Here is a 20,192-nt window from a genome sequence, read left to right on the forward strand (position 1 = left end):
AGGACTAGATGCCTGCCCCATGCCATATTCAAAATCTGATCCACATGTATTATTAAAAATTAAAACTACAAAAAATACATTGTTAAGTATGAAACCTTTGAATTGGGGATGAGAGTTGACTTCATCTCAGAGGTCAGAAATCATGAAACAACAGATTCGAGCACAAAAGGATTAGTTGCTTATATAATATAAAGAGTAAACAACAGACAAGGAAAAATATTACTGTGACTACAATGGATTATCAATGTGTAGTTCTTTATATGTGGATATGTAGGAATACCAGTAGAAGAATGGACAAAGAACAGACAACTCAAGAAAGGAAAGTTCAAGTAATGAAAATATGGGAAATATTTAACTTGTATTCTGTAATGTCATTTCTGGGAAAGGTTAAATGAAGGAAAGTGTTTGGGTCGTTACTTGCAAAATACCTGTGTGTCTTAATTTCCTCCTCCACTTTGTTTTGTTTACACAGAGAATATATAGGCCATTTGTCTCCCCCCTCTCCCATTTCCTTAAAGAGTTTTTTGGCCTAATTGCTTTTAGAAATTTTTTTGAATTTGCATGATTTGTAAAATTACCATAATAGCATTACTGAATCAAATATAAAAAGGGAAAGAATATTGTACCTAATTCCACTATCATTACAAACCAACTGTGAATGTTCCTATGTTCACTTACTTTCTGCATTTCTAGGTATACATTTGACTGATTTCTTTAAAAAATATCAAAGTAACAGGTACAGGTATGATTAGAAAATAAAATGCCACAGAAGAGTTTATAATAGAAAGCAGTATTCTCCTGCATCTCCCTTTCTTAACTGCTATTTCACATCCCATATTCAGCAGGCTTTCATGATTTCTGGTAGTTGGTATTGTGTGTTTTATTTTTGTCTCAACAAATTTAGATTTCTCTTGGCTTTCCCTATAATAGGTAAAGATTTAACTTACGTCACTCTCACTTTCTTGGTAACTTTAATAGAGTAAGAGGTATACTTTATGAGGTAATGATAAAGGCTCCCTTTCTCTTTTTTATGGCTTTTACCCTGTATCACCTGTAAACTGTACATTTACATTTCCAGAGTTAAAACGTCCACTCTATTCTATAACCATAAAGTCTCTCTTCTTTTATTTATAGGTTGATTCTAAATTGGAAATCAGTAGGTAGGTTTTACATTATATAAATACTGTTTGATGAATGGACCAATTAACACAGTCTGATTTCCTTTCTTTTACTTATTTTTCCAATTTTATGATCTGTGTTTCCAGGGAGAAATTATAAATGTCAGGGTGAAATGAAAATTGATCAAAACCATTCCACATACCAGCTTGCTTTAAATTTGCATCATACTCATTTTGAGCAATTTGTTAATTCTGTAGTGTGTATTTTTTTTTTTTTCCCTAGGAGAAGAAACATGCTCTTTCCACCTTATTACCTTTCTAGGTTCAATGTTATTGTATTGATCCCAAAAGATACTGGTGTTTTAAAATTTTATGAGTGGGCTTTCAAATTCAGGCTAGTACTTGGTATTTTAGCAGACCATTCTTTTCTGGTCCTAGAAATGTTTTGTATTGTTTGTTTGATAATTTTTCCTAAGTTTTCTTCATTCTCTCTATAGCTCATATCTTTCATATATATATATTTTTTCATCTTTTTGCTTGTTATGTTCTGGTAGAATTTTTACTATTTTTTAACCCTGTGATTTTTTTTTTTTTTGGGCAATTATTATTTCCAAGGGCTGTCTTCATTTCTTTTGTTATTCATTGTTGCTATTTAATAGTGACTTTTTTGCTTCACTTAGGAATTTAACCTAAAAATAATTTTTCTTACATTAAGCATTTATTTTTCTGCTGCTTGGCATCAGAAACCTTAAGTCTTTATCAATTTATAAAGTTGTGTGTCTCTTGAATGCTGGCTTTACTCATGTTCAGCAATCTGTACCTTCCCCTTGGAGCCCCTGTAGTCTGAGTGCTCTTCTGTCTAACTCTATGGCAAGGCCTGCTTTCAAGAGAAGGCACAGGTTGAGATGTGAGTAATAAAGCTTAGCTTCCTTTCCTTAAAGGCTTCTGCATTTTTAATGAGCCAAAGGCTGTGGCCTAAGCCAAAGTAGGAAGCTCAAAATGTGGAATATAAAGCATCATGTGAAGGTTTGGGAATAATGGTGATGTAGTAGCAAATAAAGTTGAGGCCTGGTCCTGATTCCACTTAAGGTAGATTTACCGAGGTACTCCCATCTGTCCCTAGGTTCTTGGAGGAGAGGAGTTAGGGTTTTTCTAATTTTTTTAGCATGGATAACATCTCTATGTAGAGCAGCAGCCCTGGTCAGAAGTTTTCCCTTACCGCCCTTCCCAGGACTTTACACTTACCCAGTTTGCACAGTTACGTCTTTATTGACCCTCTGATTTGGGAGAACGCAGCTTTTCATTTTGTTTGGTTTGTGTGCTCTTCAAAGATTTTTAAATGTGTTGAAACTAGGGTACCTCTCTAGGCTTTAATTTCTGAGGGCCCTTTCACAGTCACTCGCCAGCGTGCGGCTGCCATCTATGGCTGGCAGACGCTGCTTACGCTCAGTGTCGGCTTGATCCCCCATCGCGCCCCACGCCGAACTGCGTGCTTAGTACCTCTTTGGTAAAAATTAGTCCAGTGTGGAACCGCATTGTGTCCCGAGGCCCTGGCAGTGAGGAAAGGCGCTCTCTTACGACGATCCGGCCAGGAGAGAGCTGAGCCTCGGCAGTCAGACGGCTCTGGGATGGCTGTGGCCACTGTGAATCCGCCAGTGCTGGAAAGCAGCTTCTGCCTCCGTCCCGGCTCGCGGAGGCTACTCCCAGGGGCGGCCCCAACCGGTGCGCCTTCCGCTCTCCTGGACCTGGCAGAGCTCACTCCGAGGCGAAGCCGAAGCCAGGAAATGACAGGAGCGAGGGCGTGGGGCGGCGGGAGCCTTCGGGGCGGAGCGGGAGGTTGGCCTGAGGGGATCCAGGGGGCTGAATGGTCGCGGAGGGGTGGGTGCCTGGGCGACGGGTGTGCCGGTCGGTAGTGGGCTGGCCCTGTGGGCTTTCTCTGGACTCTCATTAGCATTCCTAAACTTTTGCGATCACATAAATTACAGAGCCCACTTGTACATTAGATTTCAGGGATCTTATCAGCCTCTGTCAAATCCATTCATAGACCCACGCAAAGGGTCCGGAACCACAGATGAAGACTCCCACTCTAGAGACAGATGTGGTAGTGCCATGAGGCACTCATGTGAGGCGAGCATGGGGGATGACAGGGTGGTGTGCTGGGACACTACAGACGCTGGAAACTGAAGTGAGCTAATGATTTGTCCTCAAGTTTGGGGGCTGGTGGTTCAGGTAAATCTGTTAACCCTTTAAATGATTCATTAATTGTTTTGCTGTAATTTAGGGGATGATTGGCAAATTGTCAAAGTAGAGTATTGGAATTTCCTTTTCCTGTGGGGGAATTTTCAGTGTGAGAATCCACCAAAGGATTTTTTTTTTTTTTTTTTTGGTCTCCATTAGTTAGGGGTTTTCTGGATTTGGAGTCTAATGGGTTTATGGGATTCCTTTTCACTATTCAGGAACAAAAACCAATTTTCTTCTTCTGAATATATGAACTTATTAATTATCCCAAAGTCTTGGATATGTCTATTTTAACTTGATTTTTGTCTTAGTTTTAGGAGGAGGGTTACCATGTGGGGGATTAAAACATTCTCAACAGAAATCCAAACACTTTATTTAAAAACTTCTATGCATAGGAGGAGAAGCTCCTATATAACAAGGTGGGCGGGGATGCTTTATAATAAATAGTTGGAGTAAACTTAACATTGGCTTTATTTGTTGACTTGTCTAACACAATCAGTGATCTGCTTTAGGGTTTGGTTGGCTTATATATAAAAAGAAGACAATAACTGGATTTTTCTTCCTGTTCATCTCCAGCCAATGAAGAAGTCACATAATGCATGCAGTTACAATATTTTTTAAGAGAGGCAGCCTTGTATAAAAACGCAGAGTATCATAGCTAAATGTTGGTGCACTTGTATTTTAATGTTCAAGTCTTAGTCTAGTATTGCACTAGCTGCTTTGTCAGTGTTAAATGGATAGTTGAGAAACAAGTCAGATCACATTTGCAGCTCTAGTGGTTGAATCTCTATTATAAATACTACACGGGCATGAATGATGCCTGTTAATTGACCATTTTGGCATCTTACTGTGTACCTCATCTGTTAATTTTTTCAATCATTCTTAAGATGTTCACCGCTGGAGATTTATTATGATCATTCACACGTGGTAATCAGCCAGGTAAATGCAGTGCAGGTTCTGACAGTTTCATCTTAATATATTTGTTCTGAATTATCTTACTATGTTACCAGTCATCTGGGTTTGTAGAAAATTTAGTTGCAGTAATTTATTTCAATTCTGTAAATAAAAGTACTGTTGATACAGTGCCACAAAGTTAATACCAGCATTTGACATAGAATGTAGTGCCAAAATAAGTATAGTTTGTCATAGTGTGGATATTAGGAATAAACTATATATATATATAGTGATGCTAATCACTTATTTGAACTAAATGATAACAGAGGCTTGTAGTTTCCTCCTCTGTGTATAATGTGGTAGGAAAATGAACACTACTGTAGTGAAAACACTCAAGTTGACCTAAGTTTGAACCCCAGCTCAACTTCTCACTTGTGTGCTCTGGGACAAGTTAACTGTTTAATTTCTTTATTTGAAATAAAATTTACATATAATAAAATGCACAAATCTTAAGTGTATGGCTTAAATTTTCACCTGTGTATACTTCTAACCATCACCCAAATCAAGATAATGTAACACTTGTATCACCTTCTTGCCCCTTTCCAGTCAAATCCCTACCTGGAGGTAATTACTATTCTGATTTTTATTACCATAATTAGGTTTACCTGTTCTTGAACTCTATCTAAATGGAATCATGGAGTATGCCCTCCTTTGTGTCTGGCTTTTGGCTAACATAAAATCTGTGAAATTTATCCATGTTGTGTTTTGTGTGTCAGTAGTTTATTCATTTTTTTTAATTGTGTAGTATTCTGTCATATGAATATATTACAAGTCGTTTTTCCAATTTCTTGTTGATGGGCACTTGGGTGGTTTTCAGTTTTTTATGAATAAAGCTCCTATGAATATTCTTATACAAGTCTTTTGGTGAACATAGCACTCAGTTCTCCTAGGGCTGGAGTTGCTGGGTCAAAAGGTAGGTTTAGGTTTACCTTTGTTAGAAATAGCCAAAGAGTTTTTTCCAAAGTGGTTGTACCATTTAACATGGCCACCAGTGTTTTGGGAATATTTAATTTGCTCAACATCCTCACCATTACTTGGTACTTCCAGTATTATTAATTCTAGTCATTTACTGTGGTTGTAATTTATATTTACCTGGTGATTAATGATGTTGAGTGCCTTTTCATATGCCTGTTGGGCATTTTTGTCTTTCTACCCCTGTTTACATATTTACCTAGTCAAGTTATGCAAACTCTACACCTTGAGTGGGAAAAGGGAGTGAGAAAAAACGGAATCAAGAGATGGGGTGCTATCTTGCTGCTCAGTGGTGACACCAAGTGCTGTGAAATTGTTCTTAAACTTTGGGTTACTGATTATATCTATTAGGGTGACACTAGCTGCTGTTAAAAACCCTAAGACTTCAGAGACTTAAGAGAGAATTACTTTTTTTTTTTTGGCCCACCATGAATGTCCAAGGAGGGAATTCCTGGTAGGTAGGTGGCCTTTCAAATAGGTGGCCTTTCAAATATTTATTTAGGATTCTAGGCTTCTTCCATCATGTAGCTTTGTGATCTTTTGATACATGGCTTCCAAGGTCTTTATGCTTCTCTTCATCAACCCAGAGAAGGGAAGAGTTGGGCAGGGGAGGGAGGACATGGGCATATATGGAAAATTTTGATGGGTTAGGCAAGGAAATGGCATATACATCTCTTTTCATCATATTCCAGTGTTGAGAACACAGACGAATCTAACTGTAAGGGAGGCTGGGGAAAGTAACCTTATCTGTGTTCCCCGGGAAGTTGAGAATTGGCCAGCAGTCTCTGCCAATAGTGACAAAATGGTATGTTCTTAGGAATAGTCAATGGATTTCTGTATTAAACTGAGTCAGGACAAAGACTGAACTACTTTGTTAGCTTCAAATAGCAATGAATCTGTATAAATTGTTAAGCACGACACTTCCCATTCTCTTTGTGTAGCCTGACAATGCTGTAGGAGTTGGAGAGTGACTCTTAGAAGTACAGATAATGATAACTTAATGAGTTCATTCTGTGATGGCTAAAATGCTTTGCTGAAATCTCTTTTCCATTATAATTTTATTTATTTAATATCTGATATTTATAAAATTAATTTAGCATAAGGTAACTACTTTGTCTTTTATTAATATTTCAGGACTTTGTGATTTTAAAACTTAAAGTGTGTAAGAAGTTTTTAGTGGCTTGTTAGAAAATGACTTCTGATACTGTCCATGGGGAATTGCAAAGCTGTTTCTTTAACACCTTTCCCTAAAGTTTCTAAGATACTCCTAATATGTTAGAGTGCTGAGTCATTCAACTTTTTAAAAATTGTTATATTCTGAACCAGTAAGAGATGGATTATCTTGAATTCTCTAAACCCTGGGTCAACAATTAAGAGTCCAGTGCACATCATTGTTAGAGGGAGGAGGGAGAAGAAAACAAGGGAAGAAAGAAGAAAGGGAACAGAAGGAAAATGAGCATGAGTTGAAGTCCATGCAGTAGAGCTTCCTAAGTAACCCTGTGTTTAAGCTTTCTACAGGTAAAGTGTTGCTCTAGAGTAGTGCTGTACTTCAGAAACACAATGTGAGCCATATATGTAATCAATACATCCCAAATATTTCTGCATATAATCAATATAAAAATTAATGAGGTAGTTTACATTTTTTTGGTACTAAATCTTTGAAATCAACTGCACATTTTATAATTAGCTCACATCTCATTTTGGATGTGATTTTCATTGGAAATACTTCAACAGTATTTAGTCTTTATAAAATATACATAATATATATTGTGATTCACATATCCAATATAGGTTCACATACCCAAGTTGTTCCAAACATACTTAAAAGTTTTCCAATAGCTGAAGCAAGTCTCAGTTTTAAAATTTAAATTTAGGTTAATAAAAATTTATGTTCTCAGTTGCACTAGCCATGTTTGAAGTGTTCTATAGCCACTTCTGTATCCATAGTGCAGCTCTACAGTTTAGACTGAGTTTGAACTCTAAGCTCTAGGAAAGCATGTCCTTCTCTCTGGCATTGAGAAAGTACTCAAATATTTGTGGTTTGAAAATATTATCAACATATTTTCAAGTAAGTGGAGTTGAAGGTGAGACATAATAAATAAGCTAATTTAATTGAACAGCTGGGGGAAGCCAGGCTTCTTTTCCAAAACTTAATTATTCTTAATTAGTTTTCAGAGTGCAGCTATTTAGACCAGAGTGGCTATACCTTATTGGAAGATGCCTCTTTCCAACCTTATGGCTGGTAACTGGTCAAATTATGTATTAATTGCCGCACAGTGGATTAGTTAAACAACTGTGGGGGAAAATATTCAAGATGTCCTTTCTGTAATCCACTAGTTTGGATTTGGGGTATACAAATCAAAGGATAATGAATGTAGTGAAAACAATTAAGGTTGAAAATATGAAAAATAATCATACATCCCATTTCATGTCACTCTGAAGAGGAAAATACTTTGTTGTTAGAGGGGCATACACCTTTAATTTACAGAAAAAGAAAAAATCTAACTTGGAAAATGTTCCACAGTGTTAGAAAAGAACTCTTTATATTCTTTGAAAATGGGGATATTATACTCTAATATACATTTGTTTTGTCCACTAAGTACCCAAATTGTACTAGTTCAGTGTTCTACCAAAGATGCATTTCTTCCATAAAGCCTTCCTTGACTACCATAGTTCAGGTGCTACCTTCTTTCCTTGAATCATTTTCTCATGAGAATCAAATATTTTGTCATCCAAATACATAACTACAGTGTTATGAACTGTTTCCATTTGATTAATAAATTTTGTCATGTCTAGCACATCCAACTCAGTGTTTTAATAAGTAGCAGTTGCTCAACATTTTCTTGAGTCCCCAGAAAATCAGAACAATCCAAAAATTCTGGCTGATAAACCATCTTAGGAACCTCTGACTGTTCCCATGCTTTGTGTTCAAATTCCTTTACTGCATTCTACTCAACTCGACTGATGGCAGAAACTCAGCTGAGCTGCCATGTGCTGGAGTACTGGATTAAATAAGCCAAAATGAAAGTGATGGTCGAGCTTTTAATCACTTATTGTAATTGTATACACAGGAGTCTAAACCAGAGAAAGACTCCCCTGTTCCACTTATCCCTGTGAAATGGCCCACTGGTTGAGGGTCAGTTGCATCAGCATGAATATGGGGTATTGTCTCACTGTTGAGTGAGTCACAAACAGAAGGCTTCTGCAGATTTGTGGACTAGGGTGGAGGGAAGAGGAAAAAGGGCTAGGAGTGAAAAAGCATTAAGTCAGAGTGAAGGAAATTGTTTTCCAGTTTTCCCCCATAAGGAGATCTCCAAATAGAGTCACCTGGGCCTGGGTCCTTCATTGCAACAACGTTCAGAGATTGAAGTGCACTGGTTCTACCCCAAATCTGATGTGGCGAGGACAGCTTTCTCCTGTGAGGCCTGCCAGGTAAAGCCTTTGTAATGGCCTGTGTTCAGTCCTGAAATTTCATAGAGGGTTTTTTTTTTTTTCTTTTTGGCCAGAAGCTGGACTCCTCAAGTATGAAATCACTTCTCTTCTAAAGACTTGAAACTACTTTCATCTATTGCAGGAGGTACATTTTTCCTATGTTTGAGTATCTTTGATATCAGGATATCAAAGGTAGTAACAGTCGTGATCTAACAGTAACAAAGGTAGCCAGGTAACAGTTGTGATCTAATTGTGTGAAACCTTCCTTTGACACCTTTGGGTAAAATCAAAAGTACCAGCATCAAAAAGTCTTCAGTTTCAGTGTCTTTTCCCCAGTGTATATTCTTGCCTCCTGTATTGTAGAATAATTGATTGTGTAAGCATGGACTTATTTCTGGGCTTTCTGTTCCATTCCATTGATCTCTATGTCTTTTTTTGTGTGTCAGTACCACCCTGTTTTGATTACCACACCCCTGCAGTATATCTTGAAATCTGGGATTGTGATTCCTTCAGCTTTGTTCTTTCTTGAGATTCCTTGGGCTATTTTGGGCCTTTTGTGATTCCTTATGAATTTTAGTATTATTTGTTTTAGTTCCATGAAAAATGCTGTTGGTGTTTTGATAGGGATTATATTGAATCTGTAGATTGCTTTGGGTAATGAGGACATTTTAACAATAGTAATCCTTTCAATCCACGAGCATGGAGTATCTTTGCATTTGTTCATGTCATCTTCAATTTCTTTCATCAGTGTTTTATATTTTTCAGAGTACAGGTCTTTCACCCCCTTGGTTAAGTTTATTCCTAGGCATTTTACTCTTTTTGGTGCAGTTACAAATTGAATTGTTTGATGAGATGCAGTATCCTTTTGTATTGTCTTATCTTCATAAACTACCTATATCACGTCTTGAATTTGGCATTTTATGTCTTTGGCATCTCTATTTTAGACTTTCTTAGCATGTTCTGATGAGATAGATTGACGTATAGGGTATAGAAGAAGAAGAGAATATAATGGGATATTCTCAAGCAGAGAGGCTAATGTCTAATTGATCTTTAATCGTTGTTACCCCATATTTAATTATGAGAGCTTCCCATAATTAAGTAAATTATTTCTCAGCCACCTAAGAAGAGTAAGTTCTCTGTTATTTTTTTTCTGATGAAAGGCCCTTACCCTATAAAGGTCACACAGGTCTAAAAACACCTATTAAATCTTTCTTGTCTCCCCCCCCCCCCCCGATGTTTATTTACCTTTTGGAGGGATTGTTTGAAGATCTAACTATGCCAACCTTTTCTGGAAATGACTTGAAATCTTGCTTAGTACTTTTGGGAAATGTGACATGGCTGAAAATGAAACTTGCCCCATTTGGCTAGCCAAAGATCCTGAGGGAGTTGTAAAGAGACTAAACACATGAAAGGACATTTCACTGTACCCTGTGTCAGGACTGCTGTGAGCTGTTGCATAAGCTTTGTCAGAGCAGAACAAATGAATTAAACCATGAGATGTTCTATGAGCTTTTGTAGGATCACCTGGAGCCATTTCCTAAAATCCAACTGCTAAAACTGTCCTGGAATAAGGTCTGGGTATAAGATTCTGATGATACTGCAGTGCTACCCCCCTTTAGTCTCATTTGTCTTCAGTGCAGTTTGGAAACCAAATCCAAATGGTAGATAGGAGGAGGAAACCAAAGAATCCTGAGGGACCACATAAGGAACGTGGCGAGCGAGGGCCCTTCTGTAACAAGGAGATCAAATCCTGGGACAATGGCCCTGACAGCCTCGCCTGCCATGGACTGAACCAGAGGCTCAGGCATTGGAATCCCATTGGAACAAAATGGACTTTCTCTTCCTTATTTGTTACCCCCACTTTACTTTTCCCATGTATTTCTCTGTTCTAACCCTCCCCTTAGCCCTGGCTTATTCTGATATGCACCCTTGACTACTGGCCAGACCTACTTTAGAAAGAAATATCACAGATAGATGTAATTAATAAATTTTCTACTTTCTCTCTTGAAATCTGTTTAATTACAGCTGCATAATAAATTACCCCCAAACTGAGTGGCATAAAGCCACATTATTTCACTCTTTCTGTGGGTTAGGAATCTGTGTGTGGCTTAGCTAAGTCCTCTGTTTCTGGGTGTTTAACAAAGCTGTAGTCAAGGTGTTGGCTGGGATGTAGTCATATCAGGGCTTGACTGGGCAAAGATCTGCTACAAAGTAGCTCGCCGAAATTACTGTTCACAAGTTTTAGTTCCTCTCAGGTTGGTTGGACTGAAGGCCTGTTTCTCACAACCTGTTGATCACAGGCTTCCCTGTGAGTTCTTTGCCATGTGTGCATCTCTGTAGCACAGTCCACAACATGGCTGCTGGCTTCATTAGGGCAATCGAGAGGGAAGAGAGTATGAGAAAGAAGCTAGAATTTAAAAACTTGATCTCAGAAGTGACATCACATCACTTGTGCTGTATGTATTCTGTTAATTAGAAGTGAGTTACTAGTTCTAACTCGAACTCCACAGAGCATTGAATAACATGTGAATAACAAAAGGCAAGATCAGTGGGAGACCTTTTAGAAGCTGTGTACCACAGAATATACATTATTATATAATGGTATAAAATTGAAAACAAGGGTATGGATGTGAATCCTGTTCTGTACTCTTGAGTGTAGTATCACAAATGAAAAATTTATCTTTAATCTTCCATCTGTCCAATTGGAATAGTAGGAACCTTATCTCAGTCATTACTGGGGATCCCTCTCACCCAACACATAAACTTAGAGTTGGCTGAGATTTTAGGTCATGAGCACTATCAAAGCCCTGGGCAGGCCCTTCGCATCAAGCTCATGGAGCCTACAAATTCTTAATCTCTCCCCAGTCTGAGGTTGGGTGGGAGCTTTCTTACTCTTACTCTCTGCTGCCCTTCTAGGCACTCCCTCACCCTTCCCTGAGGTAACTTTTCCATTAATCTGGGCTCTCCCTAAAGACTGGAAGAGTCATGGACTTCAGGTGGACATTTCCAGTTTGTTCACATTCCTAAGTTAAAGAAATAACAGTGATCCTGGTTTCTTGCTTGTAATGGGAAGAAAGGAAAAATAAAAGTGGAATATTAACATCCCAAACTATCCTGTTGGACAACATATAAAGAGAAAAACTTTTTAGACACCATTTAAATATTTTTCACCAAGCTGTTCATATGGTTATCATCTTAAAATTTCTGTTCGATAGCTCCAATATCTGAGTCATGTCTTAGTTTGGTTCTGCTGACTATGTCTTGACAAATATTGCTCAAATTCCAGTCATGTGTAGAGACTCAGGTAAATAGTTTTTATGCCTGGAAATAGATGTACTTGTTCTGGCAGGCCATTGGTGTATGCGGAGTTGATTTAACTTCGCCAAATTTTGAGCTGGGTTTGGGCTTCAGTGTACCACAGGCTGCAAATTCCTTTAATTGTGGGCTGCTATTACCTTGTGCTTAGGGTGAGGTCTGGGCTGTTCTGCACAGGTCCACCACAGAGGGGTTCTCTCTTTCGCCACGCTCTTGCCTCTTCCCCAGCAGAAGACCGTGGTTGCTGCTTACTTGGTGCTAGGCTTGTGGCCATCTTAGCATGACCTACGTCGTCCTAGACAAGGCTTGTACTCTTGGGCCTTGGAGGTGAGGCTTTCTCAGCATTTCTGCCTTTCCTACCCTTTGTAGCCAAACTCTGCCTTAGATCTGCAGTTGGTCTTGGGCAAGAGATAGTCTCCTATTTATTCCAGTGGTAGCAGATTTCCGGATCTTAGTGCCAGATCTGGGCCAGAGCTGCTTTCTTGCCCCTCTCTGATGAGTTGAGAGGTTTTGCTTTTACCTCCTCCCCAGTGGCCAGTGGATCTTCTCCTGTGTCCTGGGTGAGAGGATTTCCTGTCCTCTCCCAGAAGCAGCAGGTTTGCTTTTATTCTTCCTACAGAGGCAGCGGAGTTTTGTTTGTGCATTGGTGGTGAGAGGGTTCTTTGTCCTCCGATACTGGTAACTGATTATATCTTGCCATTTGCTTCACTGAGGAGGGGGTGGGGGTGGGTGAGATCCATCTCCCACCCCATCTCCAGTCTTTCTTGTGAACACTCTTGTGGAACACTCTCTGGGAAAGAGCTTGTCTGTGCCTGGCTTCTCCAACTATTTGAAAAAGACATGCTAGCCCACACTTGGCCTTAAGGATTCGTTACAAGTCTTGCTGACCTCTTAGCTGCTTGTAGGGCAGCCACTTCTTTGTCCTGTCCTTGTTAAAGGTGAAAAAATTTGTATGTTCTGTCTCTCCTTGCAGAAACTTGTCCCTCTCTAGAATTCCTTTTATTGGTTGCCTTAGGACTTCAGCTCTTTGATGGGCTCAAGTGTCGTAAGGGCTGTTTTTGTTGTTAAGCTGGAAGTTACATTTTCTTGCAGTTTTCTACGGTCTAAGCGGAATGCTAAATTCAGTTTTCTGTAACATTGAATCAGCAATGATACTTTCCACAAACACAGATATAAGTAATGTCAGAGGCAAAGGTTATATTACAAAAACAGAACACTAAAGTCCCCACTTTAGTGTGGAATCTCACAGAGTGTTTTTTGCCAAAACAAAAGCAGCACCAGCAACACACACCCTGTAATAAGATACATAAATCTGCCAGGAAAGGAACATTTATCCCAACTTGGTTAATATTTGTTTTTAGTGTCTTCAAGATACTTATTATTTGCATAAATATTTTTCAGTTTTTTAGTTTATCCACCATACAAGATGCTATGTGTGTCAACTGTTTTTCCATTTTTTCAGAATTCCATAGTAAATTACAGTTTGAGTCCTATGCCCTCTGGCTTTAGCTCTAACTTGCTCAAAGCTGATTTGCTGACATCAAATGAAATAAGCACACCAATAATAATACAGGCTGTTTGGATCCTATGCTTCTCTAGTACCTAGACCTTTATTTTTTATCTGTTCTTCTGGCCCTTAAAATAAATGCACAGTGTGTGCATACTGTAAATCAGTTCCCATTCCACATTATGACAGGTTCTTTTGGGTAACAAATTTGTTCTTTCTTCCCTTTCCCCTCACATATACTACAGACTTCCAGAAATATATCCTTAGAATTGGAAGAAAAATCCAGAAATTAATCTCATTTATGATAAGAATGATACTTTGATTCAGTAGAATAAGAAATCATGGATGAATGCAAAGCAAATTCCGTATAGAGTAGGTATTTAAATGTATAAAGATTTGGGCGCCTGGGTGACTCAGTCGTTAAGCGTCTGCCTTCAGCTCAGGTCATGATCCCGGGGTCCTGGGATCGAGTCCCACATTGCGCTCCCTGCTCGGCGGGAAGCCTGCTTCTCCTTTTCCCACTCCCCTGCTTCTGTTCCTTCTCTCACTGTGTCTCTCTCTGTCAAATAAATAAATAAAATCTTAAAAAAAAATGTATAAAGATTTAAATGTATAACGAAAAAAATCTCAAAGCCTGTCAATTGATATTGTAAATAAAGAAACTATAAAAGAAAATTTGAAGGGTGAAGGGGATTAAGAGTACACTTATTGTGATGAGTACTTAGTAATGTATAGAATTGGTGAATCATTATTTTGTATACCTGAAACAAATATAACACTGTATGTTAATTATACTGGAATTAAAAAAATAAAAATTGAAATATTTAATAAAGGGTTCAAATAGAAAAATCAGAATGACTTATATGATAAAATATATTGTTATAAATAGCTAATATCCATAGATGGTGATTGAAGCCTCTAAGGAATGGGATGTAGCAAGAGAAGAGAAGGCCCAGGACAAAACTCCCAAAGGAGTCAATATTTAGTGGATGGGCAGAAGGGAGGTCTCCCAAGACTGAGAAGCAATTAGAGCTTGGAGTGATCAATTCCAAATACTATTAGAGACCAAGTAATGTCTCTCCTTTCACACTTAAAAGCCATCAAGGGCTTTCTTTTATTATTTGAGTAGAACTTATTTAAGGCAATGTGATTAATTATGAGGTAGAATTTGTACAGAGGACTATTTCTTAAATATGTGTGTTTTAAAAATTATACCTGTACAAATTCTACCCCATACTTCTTGAATCAGAATTTCAGGAGGTGGGGCCCTGGCATATATATATATTTGGGGGAAAATGTCTTTCACTAATGATTTTGATTACCACCCCTCATTAAGAAGCAAATCTGCAGATGGGACTGGCTATAAAATTTGCAGAGCTTTATGCAAAATGAAAATGTGGGGCCCTTTGTTGAAAAATAATCAAGAATTTCAAGACAGCAGTAGCAAGGTAGTAACCCAAATGAAGGGATTTTTTAAGAACAGGGCCCTCTGTGATGCATTTATGTAAGTGGCATGCCTTGTCTATAGAAAATGAACAAGTAAGAGATGGAGGGTTGCAAAGTGACTGAAGAAAATGATTCATTTATTTAAAACTAAAATCAGAAGAAGTCTATTTCATGATACAGATTACAGAAAATAAATTTAGACCAAATCTTCTTGGCCTTATGGGATATACAGAGGACTGACATTCTTCAATATGTGAGATTTTCAACTAGAGCGATCACTGACTGTTGTCTCTAAGAGTGAGAATGAATTACATTTCTGTGTTTATCAAAAGTGAGGGTGGATCTGTAAAGTTGGGAACCACTACTATATAGAATACATAATCTGGATAGGAAAGATTGCTGTTTAGATTTCCAAGACAGACAGCTATATGCATTCGTTGAACTAATATCTATGCAGTAGCTGATATACTGCCAAGTGCCAGTACTCCCAATATACTTTCCAAGTAAACATGGAAAACTTCATCTTTTTTGGGGGACTTTACTGTGGTTGCTTTAGTTTGGGGCATAGCATGTTTATCAATGTCTCTGAAAGGGAGGGGTAGGAAGCAGGATTGGGCAGAGGGATAACTGGAACTGAGATGATGCAGGTCCAACAAATCCTAAGAGTTTTCTAAACAAGCTCCTAGTTAATACTCACATGGCTGATTCCTAGACTCTACTTTGAAAAGCTACATTCTGGCACACATTGACTAGTTCTCAGCTGGTAGTAACACAATGAGAGAAGAAAGCGTGACTGTTATCTGTATACAGTCTTTTTAAAACTTTATAATGGTTTAGATGTAATGATGTGGAAAAACCATTTGGTATTTGTGAGACATGCTTAGTTATATGAAAATGCAAATAATGTTTTCCATTCATGGGTCTTAAACATTTTTGAAGTTTAATTAATGAGGTAAATTCTTGAAAGGCTTGTAGAGTTTCCCAGAAAGCACAATACTGTATTAGCTCTTGGCATGATAATGTAATGGATCCATTTGTAAGTGTCCTTGGAAAGTTGTATGATTCTATTATATTTCAGAAAAATAGATTTCAAAACCCCACTTTATTGTTTAATTTTATTTTTATTTGTTGTTTTAATTCCCATATAGTTAACATACGGTGTTTTATTAGTTTCAGGTGTACAATATAGTGATTTAACAATTCTATACATTACTCAGTGCTCATCATAATAAGTGCACTCTTAATCCCCATCACCTATTTTACCCATCCCCCCACCACCTCCCTTTTGGTTACCATCAGTTTGTTCTCTATAGTTAAGAGTCTGTTTCTTGGTTTGTCTCTGTCTTCTTTTTTTTTTTTTGTCTCCTTTGCTCATTTGTTTTGTTTCTTAAATTCCACATTTGAGTGAGATCATATGGTATTTGTCTTTCTCTGACTGGCTTATTTCACTTAGCTTTATACTCTCTAGTTCCATCCATGTTGTTGCAAATGGCCAATTTCATTCTTTTATGGCTGAATAGTATTCCACTGTGTGTGTGTGTGTGTGTGTCTCACATCTTTTTTATCCATTCATCTATCAGTGGATGCTTGGGCTGCTTCCATAGTTTGGCTATTGTAAATAATATGGCAATAAATACGGAAGTGCATGTATCCCTTTGAATTTGTGTTTTTATATTTTTTGGGTAAATACTGAGTAGTAAATACTGGATCATAGGGTAATTCCATTTTTAACTTTCTGAGGAACCTCCATACTCTTTTCCACAGTGGCTGCACCAGTTTGCACTCCCACCAAGAGTATATGAGGATTCCTATTTCTCCACATCCTCTCCAACACTTGTTTTTTCTTGTGTTTTTGATTTTAGCCATTCTGACAGGGGTGATGTAATATCTCATTGTAGGTTTGGTTTGCATTTCCTGATGATGAGTGATACTTAGCATCTTTTCATGTGTCTGTTGGCCATGTGGATGTCTTCTTTGGAGAAATATCTGTTCATTTCTCTTTTTTTTTTAAAGATGTTATTTATTTGAGAGAGCAAGGGAGAGAGCATGAGCAGGGAGAGGGGCAGAGGGCAGGGGAGAACTTCCCCTGAGCAGGGAGCCCAACAGGCATCTCGACCCCAGGGCCCTGGGATCAGGACCTGAGCTAAAGGCAGATGCTTAACAGACTGAGCCAGCCTTTCTGCCCATTTTTTAATTGGATTACATTCTTTTTAGGTGTTGAGTTTTGTAAGTTCTTTATATATTTTGGATAATAACCCTTTATCGAGATATCATTGGCAAATATCTTCTCCCATTCAGTGGGTTGTCTTTGAATTTTGTTGATTGTTTCTTTTGCTGTGCAGAAGGGTTTTATTTTGATGAAGTCCCAATAATTTATTTTTGCTTTTGTTTTCCTTGCCTCAGGAGACATATGTGGAAAAAAGTTGATACAACTGATGTCAGAGAAATTACTGCTAGTGCTCTTTTCTAGGATTTTTATGGTTTCATGTCTTATATTTAGGTCCTTAATCCATTTTAATTTCTTTTTGTATATGTTGTAAGAAAGTGGTTCGGTTTCATTGTTTTGCATGTAGCTGTCCAGTTCTCGCAACACCATTTGTTGAAGAGGCTGTCTTTTTCCCATTGCATATTCTTGCCTCCTTTGTCAAAGATTAATTGACCATATGAACGTGAGTTTATTTCTGAGCTTTCTATTCTATTCCATTGATCTATGTGCATACTTTTGTGCCAATAACAAAATATTTTGATTACTACAGTTTTGTATATGTGCTGCCGAAGTGAGCACTGATTACGACAGTTTTGTACTATAACTTGAAATCTGGAATTGCAGTGCCTCCAGCTTTGTTTTTCTTTTCAAGATTGTTTTGACTATTCAGGGTCTTTTGTGGTTCTATACAAATTTTAGGATCGATTGTTCTAGTTCTGTAAAAAATGTTGGTATTTTGACAGGGATTGCATTAAATGTGTAGATTGCTTTGGGTAGTATAGACATTTTAACAATATTTATTCTTCCATCCATAATCATGAAATATCTTTCCATTTGTGTTGTCGTCAGTATCTTTCATTAATGTTTTATAGTTCTCAGAGTACAGGTCTTTGACTTCCTTGGTTAAGCTTATTCCTAGGTATTTTTATTTTTATTTTTTTAAGATTTTATTTATTTATTTGAGAGAGAGAGAGCACATGAGGGGGGGAGGGTCAGAGGGAGAAGCAGACTCCCTGCTGAGCAGGGAGCCTGATGCGGGACTCGATCCTGGGACTCCGATCATGACCTGAGCCGAAGGCAGTCGCTTAACCAACTGAGCCACCCAGGCGCCCAGTTGTGGGTTTTTCATCTATGGCTTTTATTATGTTGAGTATGTTCCCTCTATCCCTATTTTGTTGAGGGTTTTATCATGAATGGATGTTGTACTTTGTCAAATGCTTTTTCTGCATCTGTTGAAAAGGTCATATGGTTTTTATCAATCCTCTTATAGATGTCATGTATCACATTGATTGACTTGTGAATATTGAACCACCCTTTAACCCTGGAATACATTATTGTAAAGTATTTTATTTATTTATCTGAGTGAGAACAAGAGAGAGCATGAGCAGGGGGGAGGGGCTGAGGGAGAGAGAGAAGCAGATTACCTGCTGAGCAGGGAGCCTGACACAGGGCTCCATCCCAGGACCCTGGGATCACAACCTGAGCCCAAGGCAGACCCTTAACCGACTGAGCCACCCCAACACCCCTAGCTGGGAATTTTTTGATTACTAATTTAATTTCATTTCTTGTAATAGGAGTGTTGAAATTTTCTATTTCTTCCTGATTTATTTTGGGAGGTTATATGTTTCTAGGTATTTATTTCTATTTATTTATCAGTTTGTTGCTATGTAACTTTTCATAATCTCATAATTTTTTGTATTTTCTGTGGTGTCGGTTTTTATTTCTCCTCTTTCATTTCTGATTTTATTTATTTGATTCCTCTCTTTTTTGATGAGTCTGGGTAAAGGTTTATTGGTTTTGTTGATATTTTCAAAGAACCAGCTCCTGGTTTCATTGATATGTTCTACTATATTTTTAGTTTCTATTTTGTTTCTGTCTGCTCTAATCTTTATTATTTCCTTCTTTCTACTGGTTGTGGGTTTTGTTAGTTGTTCTTTTTCTAATTCCTTTAGATGTAGGTGAGATTATTTACTTGGGATTTTTCTTGATTCTTGAGGTAGGCCTGTATTGCTATAAACTTCCCTCTTAGATTGGCTTCAGCTGTATCCAAAAGATTTTGGACCATTGTGTTTTCATTTTCATTTGTCTCCATGGAATTTTTTATTTCTTGGTTGACCCATTCATTGTTCACTAGCACTTTATTTAAACTGTATGCATTTGTGTGCTTTGCAGATTTTTTTCTTGGGGTTGTTTTTGTTTCATAGTGTTGTGATCAGAAAAGATGCATAGTATCACTTCAGCCTTTTTGAATTTGTTGAGACTTGGCTTGTGGCCTAATATGGGATCTTTTCTAGAGAATGTTCCATGTGCACTTGAAAAGAATGTGTGTACGGCTGTTTTAGGATGGAATGTTCTGAATATATCTCTTAGATTCATCTGGTCCAGTATATCATTCAAAGCCACTGTTTCCTTGTCGGTTTTCTATTTGGATGATCTGTCCATTGATGTAAGTGGGGTGTTGAAGTCCCCTACTGTTTTTGTATTATATTATTTCCTTTATGTTTGTTATTAACTGTTTTATGTATTTGGGTGTTCCCATGTTGAGTGCATAAATATTTACAGTTGTTATATCTTCTTGTTGGATTGTACTGTTTATGATTACATAGTGTCCTTCTTTGCCCCTTGTTACAGCCTTTGTTTTAAAGTCTGTTTTGTCCAGGGGCACCTGGGTGGCTCAGTCGGTTAAGCGGCTGCCTTCAGCTCAGGTCATGATCCCAGGGTCCTGGGATCGAGCCCCATGTCGGGCTCCCTGCTCAGGGAGACCTGCTTCTCCCTCTCACTCTCCCTCTGCCTGCTGCTCTTCCTACTTGTGCTCTCTCTGTGTCTCTCTGTCAAATAAATAAATAAAATCTTTAAAAATAAAAAAAAATAAAGTCTGTTTTGTCCAATATAAGTATTGCTCCTCTGGTTTTCTTTTAACATGATAATTTGCATGATAAATATTTCTCCATCCCTTCACTTTCAGTCTGCATGTTTCTTTAGGGTGAAATGAGTCTCTTGTAGG

The sequence above is a fragment of the Neomonachus schauinslandi genome, chromosome 7 (genome assembly GCF_002201575.2).
Source record: "Neomonachus schauinslandi chromosome 7, ASM220157v2, whole genome shotgun sequence".
In the NCBI taxonomy this organism is placed as follows: Eukaryota; Metazoa; Chordata; class Mammalia; order Carnivora; family Phocidae; genus Neomonachus; species Neomonachus schauinslandi.